Consider the following 7,006-nt stretch of genomic DNA (forward strand, 5'->3'; position numbering starts at 1 on the left):
GCTCAGTAAATACTTGAAGATAGTTCATATTTTCTATTGCAATCCAAAAATAGTGGGGGCATCTTTTGAATTCTCTTTCTGTTTAGCATATGCACTCAGGCACACCCCATTTTTAAACCACATTCAGCAAGGCTTTCAGTAAGTTTAGAATGTATATTAACTCTCTACTCTTTGTAACAAGTTACTACAAACAGAGAGTAAAGATAGCAGACTTTTTTTTTTTTTTCCCCACGCTTTCTGTGGCTCCAGAGTCCCACAGCTTGTGGTCTCACAAGGCCATATTCAAGGCTGGGAAGTGTCAGCCTGGCTGTGTTCTTTTTTGAGGCTTGGGCTCCTCTTCCAAGTTCATTCAGGTTGTTGGCAGAATTCAGTTCCTTGTGATTAAAGGATAGGGGCCCCCAGCTCTCACAGGCAGTTTGCACAGGCCATTTGCTTCTTCAAGGCCAGCAGGAAAGTATCTGTCTAACCTCAGGAAGGACTCTGCCCTGCCCCTCAAGGGCTCACCTGATTAAACCAGGCCCACCAGGATAATCTCCATTTTGGTTAGTTCTGATTCAACCATACTGCAAAATCCTTTAACATAACGGAATTATGAAGTGGCGTCTCATCATATCCACGGTCTCACCCACATCTACAGAAGAGGATCATACAAGATGGGTTGTATTGGGGGTGGGGGAATCTTGGGGACCATGTTAGAATCAGCCTATGACCACACGTGTTTTCCACTTGTCTATGGCAGTCCAGCAGATATTTTTACAAATACTCCAAAATGTGTTTCTAGGTTGGAGTGGAGATACTCTGGGCCTTGTTGAGGGCAGTGCCTCATAAGCACTTTGTGGTGCTTCTGAGCACCATAAAGTCGATGGCATTAATAGTTTCTAGATGCCAGGTACCCGACAGAGGAGAGCTGAGGTGTGGACCTGTGCATTCCGACTCTCGGGCCTGCTCTTAACCGCCGTGTCCTAAACAGGGTTTAGAAAAATATGCACTGACAAACGAATGCATGATAAATGATTTAAAATGACGATCATGATGGCAAATTGTATGCCTGGCTTGATTCCTCTCCCTCTCTCCGGCTCTCTGTGCCCCCTCCCCCGCCCGCTCTCTGACATAAAATGCTTGGTTACTCAAGGCCACAGTAACAGGATGCTAAGTAAACAGTACCACCCCCCTCCCTTTTCTTTTCAAGACGAGAAAATGGAACAGAGCATTAAGGGAGGAGGCTGTCGCTGCGGTTCGGAGGGCTGGAGGGCCTGTGCGGTGGCCGTGCGGCTGGCGGGCGCCTGGCCCAGACCCCGGCGGGTGGTTGGCGGTCACCGCCACCCGAGAGGACGCTCCGCTCTGCTCCCACCGCGAGCGGTTAGCTGTCGCCAGCGCCTTTTTCTGGGCGCCAGGATGTCCCTGGCCCGGACGTGTCCGGAGTAGACAGTGGGACCCGCCGTGGCCCCTACGGAAACGGGCTCCGAGGCACAGAGGACGGGAGGTCAGGCAGCCGGGGCTCGGCACTGCCTCCCTGCCCTTCCCAAGCCACCGTCTCCCCTCAAACCAGGGCTCGGTTTCTGACCTCCCGCAAGCCGCTCGAGACCCCGCCGGGTGGGCTCGCCCGCCTCCCGCCTCGCCGTGAGCGACTGCAGTACTGGGCCTGCTCGCCAGGGGTCGCAAAGTCCTGGCTCCCGGGGTCAGGCCGGTTCCGGCTCCTGTAGCTGCTCCGGGAATTTGTACACAGACACAGTGTTAGCATATTAAGCCTATAGAAATAAATTTTTTTTTCTTCTTTAAAGAACGACGAGCTCCCATATGTTTTGTAGAAACATGCAGCTCTTTTATATTTGTTCAGAGTACACACAAGGAATAGGCGGCCTTTCCCTCTCAGAACTCATTGCTCGTGTCTTAGACTAGAGCTACCCCTCCCCCACCCCCATACACGCAGGAGTCAGAACACAGCCCAGCCCTCACCAACTGGGTCATCTCGTTCCTCTGACCACATTCATGGGTTAGGCACGGTTGCATGAGCTGTACTGGACCAGTCCAACCAAGTACCCTCTGAAACTTTCCTCTTCTCAATTTCTGGGGAGAGGTGCTCTTCCTTCTGAGGCTGAGCTGGACTCTGGCTGCTGACAGCTGTTCTTATCCCTAGAGATAAGAATCTTGTCTGAGAAATGGAAATGCAGGCAGAGCCCTAGTGATATCAGCTGAGCTCCTGGATACCACTATGCCTGAAGCCTTTGCTGCTGCACGTTGTGAGTATATATAAAAATACCACCCCGCCCCCTTTTTTGGCTTAAGCTGGGATCAGCTGGTATTCTGTCCCGTGTGACTGAAAAGTTCTTATATAAGAATTGACATTCTGGAAAGTTCTACCATGTGCCAGGCACTGGGCTTCAAAAACTTACCTGTTTTAATCATTTGTTTAAGGGCCTTGCATGGTAAGCATGATTAGTCTTATATCAGTCTTACAAGCTGGGAGAGGGAGGCTGAGAACAGCTAAGTAGTAGAGTAGATATCCTGTGCTTTATGCCCTGAACTGGTGTGATACTTATTATCTTTGCTCTTCCTTGGTATTTGGGGTCGTACTACCTGGTAGTATTATTTCACCTCTCTGTGAACTTATGTCTGACCAAACTGTCTAAATTGTAAAATTCTCGATGGCAGGGGTCATGACTATGTTTGCTGACCCCAGTGCCATTACCACTATGCAAGCAGTAACACCTACCATTGGGTGAGGGACATCATAAATCTTGAACAAACTCTTACTGAACTCATAACATGTCCATGGCCCTTCACTAAAGCCTTGTCATAGTACAGGTCATGGAAGAGGAGACCTGTAGTATGCAGTCGCACTTTCTGAGCTAAACAGACTCTGCAATCACTATAACCAATTTTCCCCAGGAGTTGATCCCCATGAATCTCTATCATTCATTCATTCAATATCCATCCATTCTTATTTTTAACAAACCTTTTTCTGAACATTAACATATACCAATGATAAGATTCAGGATACTGAGTGAATAAGACATGACTCCTGCCTTCAAGGATCTTAAATGTAATTACCTTTTAATTCCCCCGAAGCACATTTCCCAAATCATTGGCAAGTCATTGTTGCAATGGCTGACCACCTCTCTGGATGGTTCATCACTGGGGCTCAAGCATTATCCAGGAAGGGAAAGGCAGCCCCTATAGTGGACTTCATCAGCTAACTAAGCCCTACTTCAACCAACAGGGCTGCCACAAAGCACAATTTCAGGGGGCACCATTCGCATAGACTGATGACATTCTTAGAAGTTGAGCAGTACACAGCCTGTACAGCTGTACACAGCCTAACCAAACAAGACTCCTTAATGCTGCCCCTTCCTGTTCACAGTCACATTGGTAGAGCACTTTTACAGTTTATAAGGAATCCTATGTACATTATATCAGTTGAACTAAGAAATTATATTTTGGTTCCCATAATGCAATCTCTCTACCCTTCACCTCATGGGATTCTCCGTTGGCTCCATGAGCTTCCTGTAGCCCCCTCTCAGCCGGTGACAGCTCAGCTGAACTGGTGACAATTACCAAGCTCCAAGTCCCATTACTAGCCCCAGGCTTCCTTCCACCCTACAGCACTTACCTGGAATTAGCTGTGGTCGCAGCTCGGCAGAGGTGACTGTGCTGGTGATTACGAACGTACTTCTTGTTTGTCTTTTCAGCCCCGAAATCCTGTCAGTGAGGAGAAGCGATAATAGCATGTTATTAAGTTCTTTCTGGGTAATGTAATTCAGGAGTCAGGAGGCAGCTTGGTCATTTATGTCTTTGAAAAGCTTAGAATAATTTTCAGTGTCATTATCCCCCATTTTAAAGAGCCAGGCTCCAATATAAAAATATATACCCGGCCACTTCTGTGAGTAGATATAGACACACATGTTCTCCTCGGTGTGCCGTGTGGACACGTGGACGCAAAGGTTATGGACAGGTGTGTGGAGAAATCAGCACAAGCTTTAGCTTATTTTTTTCCTGTTAGGTTTTAACTGTATTTTCCTCCTTATTAGGTTTATGTTTCCTACAGTCGAAGTTTCCGAATTAAATTTTATTCTTGACCTCTCCCCTGACATGTGGAGTCTCTGTTTTTACTAATAATTCTAGTGCCAAAAAGAGAAGAACCCTAGTAATGAACATGCATCCAGGACGGGCAGCGCCCCCCCATGGGGACCACATTTTTAGCTGCCCAGGCTTCTCCACAGCTCTCCTTTTCAAGTCCCTAGTTCTTAGTAATCTTCTTGGAGCTGTTGATTCCATCAGAAAAGTCTGTCTGGCAGGCCCCAATTATTTGCTGATTTTTCCACGTGGCCTTGTAGCCTCTGTCCTATGTGCTTATCACCCTTGACTATAGACTATGGAATTTCCAAGCCTGAAGGAACTCGGGGGATTATGTGAGCCAGCCCCCTCTTTGCACAGTGGGGCAGGGGACAGTCAGAGCGCACAGTAACCAGACCAAAGGTCCTGGGAGTTAGTGGCAAAGCCAGGACAGGAACCCATGCTGGTCCTCTGCCCAGAGCTCATTCTGGTAACGTGTTTCAGCCCCTCAGAAGGCCACATTGCCTTGCTCCTTGTATGCTCTTCCCAAATTTCTTGGTGAGCACAGAGATGGAGATTGTAGATGGGACCGTCCACAACCCTGGGACAGTCCTGATCACCTCTCATCAAAGCAGTCGTAGTAAAAACACAAAGACTAAAGCCCAGCTTCAGACCCCAGTTTTGCCAAATGGCCCCAGGCAAGTCCTTAAACCTTTTGTACTCACTTGGTTGTCTGTAAAATTAGGAATAGTAATGGCATTGAACACATCAGGTTGTTGTAAATGAATACATACAGGGCACCTGATGTGTTTTATGCATCGGCTGTTACTCTTAACTGTCACCTGCTTTACAGCATTTTCATCCTGTTCTCACTCAACTCTTCATCTCCAGGTTAGACACTTAACCACGGCTTGTGAGTTTGTATCTCCTGTCTAGAGCTTTACCTCCTCTCTCCAAGGTAATTTCGTCCACTCCCATGGCTTCCCAAAGCTACATCTCCTGGTCTTGTTTACATGAGTATCCTATAGCCCATATTTTAGCTTTGTTCATTCATTTATTCACATAGATATTTACAAAGTGCCTATTACGCTCCAAGCACTGTTCTAGGTGCTAGGGATTTAGCAAAGAAAAAAAAAAAAAGGCTTGAAATCCTCATTCTCATGGACTTTACAGTCCTAGTTGGGAGGAGAGAGGTTGTGGTGTTGGCGGACAAAGGCTCAAATCTTGTCATAATGGGATGAAAAAGCAGGAAGAGGGGATGGGACTTTCTGGAGGGAGGGCAGAAGTGACTAAGTTAAATAAGAAAGGCTTCCTCAATGAGATGGCATTTGAACCCTGAAGAGATGAGGGACCTGACTATCTAGGAGATCATTCCAGGCAGAAGGAATAGCAAGTGCAAAAGCCCTGAGGCTGACGTGTGCTTGGTGGATCTGAGGTACAAGGAGGCTTGTATAACTGGAGTGGAGAATAGAAAGGGAAAGCAGGAGAAATAAGATTGGAGGCTTGTCGGCCAGGAGGGCAAATCAAGAAGGATTTAGTAGGCTATCAAAAAAGCTGGAAGGTACTTAGAGTAATATGGGAATCCAGTGGGCTGTTTTGACTAGAGTGACTTGATGTGACATGTTTGTTTTTTTAATCTTTATTTTGGGGGGGAGAGAGAGAGAGACAGAGTGCAAGCAGGGAAGGAGCAGAGAGAGGAAGACACAGAATCCGAAGCAGGTTCCAGGCTCTGCTGACAGCACAGAGCCTGACGCGGTGCTCAAATTCATGAATAACAAGACTGTGACCTAAGCTGAAGTCGGATGCTACTCCCACTGAGCCACCCAGGCGCCCCATGTGTGACTTATGTTTTAGTGGAATACTTTTGGCAGGGATGCTGTGAGTAGTTGGTAGGGAGTAAGAGTGAAAGCAGGGAGATCATTTGGAGGCCACTATAATAAGCCAGGACCCATGATGGGGCTGCAAACATCGTGTTCTGGATAGACCTTTAAAGAAGATCCAGTAGGTTGCTGAGGATTGGATGAGGGGTAATGGGGAATAGGAATCAAGGAGGACTGCCTGGTTTGTGGCCTGGGCAGCTGGTTAGATGGTGCTCTGTTATTTACTGAGATAGAACAGTGGGTGGTGAAGGTTCTTTTTTTTTTTTTTTTTAATGTTTAAAAAAAGCCCAGAGCCTGATGTGGGGCTCAGACTCATAAACCATGAGATCATGACCTGAGCCAAAATTCAGACACTTCACTGACTGAGCCACCCAGGTGCCCCAAAGTTTCTGTTTTTTCGGAAGGGAAGAGTTGAGTTTGGTTTGGACATAGTTAGTCTGAGATGACTTTTAAATATCAAGTGGGGATTTTGAGTGGGGAGAGGTTGGAGCTAGAGATATAAATTTGGGAAACTCAGTGTAGAAAGGTTGAAAGCCATGAGCCTGGACAAGATCATAGGTGAATGGATATCAATCAAGAAGGTTTGAAGCCTGAGGTGCAAGGCAACTAGATAGTACAGAGTTGGGGAGATGAGATGGAACAGACAGAAGGAAGTGTGAGTTAGGAAAAGGAGCACAGTATGAGCTCTGGAAGCCAAAGACAGACAAAGAAGAGGCATGGCCATTTTTGTTAAATGTTGCTAGTAGTATAAATAAAAGAATCAAAGGTTGACAACTGGATTGGCAACGTGGAGGTCTTTGGTGACCTGGTATGATTAGGGGACTGGAGTCCAAGCCTTGAGGTTGCAGCTCTGTGACAGTAAGCCAGTGGTACAATGCACAAGAAAACAATCCTCATGGCTTCTTCTTCTTTTTTTTTTTTTAATGTTTATTTATTTATTTTTGAGAGAGAGAGCACGAGCAGGGGAGGGAGAGAGAGAGAGGGAATGAGAGAATCCCAAGCAGGCTCTGTGCTGTCAATGCAGAGCCTGATGTGGGGCTTGAACTCACAAACATTGAGATCATGACCTGAGC

The 7,006-nt window shown here is 46.8% G+C and overlaps 1 long non-coding RNA gene across 1 annotated transcript; it reads right to left on the minus strand.

The window, feature by feature from the left end:
* Positions 1 to 1,837: 1,837 nt before the first annotated feature.
* Positions 1,838 to 5,113, minus strand: LOC120231908. Its single transcript, XR_005528453.1, has 3 exons — positions 4,959 to 5,113; positions 3,611 to 3,699; positions 1,838 to 2,133 (listed from the first exon to the last, which is right to left on the minus strand). It is a non-coding gene; the product is annotated as an uncharacterized LOC120231908 (long non-coding RNA).
* Between the last annotated feature and the right edge of the window lie 1,893 nt (positions 5,114 to 7,006).

This window comes from Hyaena hyaena, unplaced genomic scaffold, assembly GCF_003009895.1.
Source record: "Hyaena hyaena isolate Hyena2069 unplaced genomic scaffold, ASM300989v1 scaffold_65, whole genome shotgun sequence".
Classification (NCBI taxonomy): domain Eukaryota; kingdom Metazoa; phylum Chordata; class Mammalia; order Carnivora; family Hyaenidae; genus Hyaena; species Hyaena hyaena.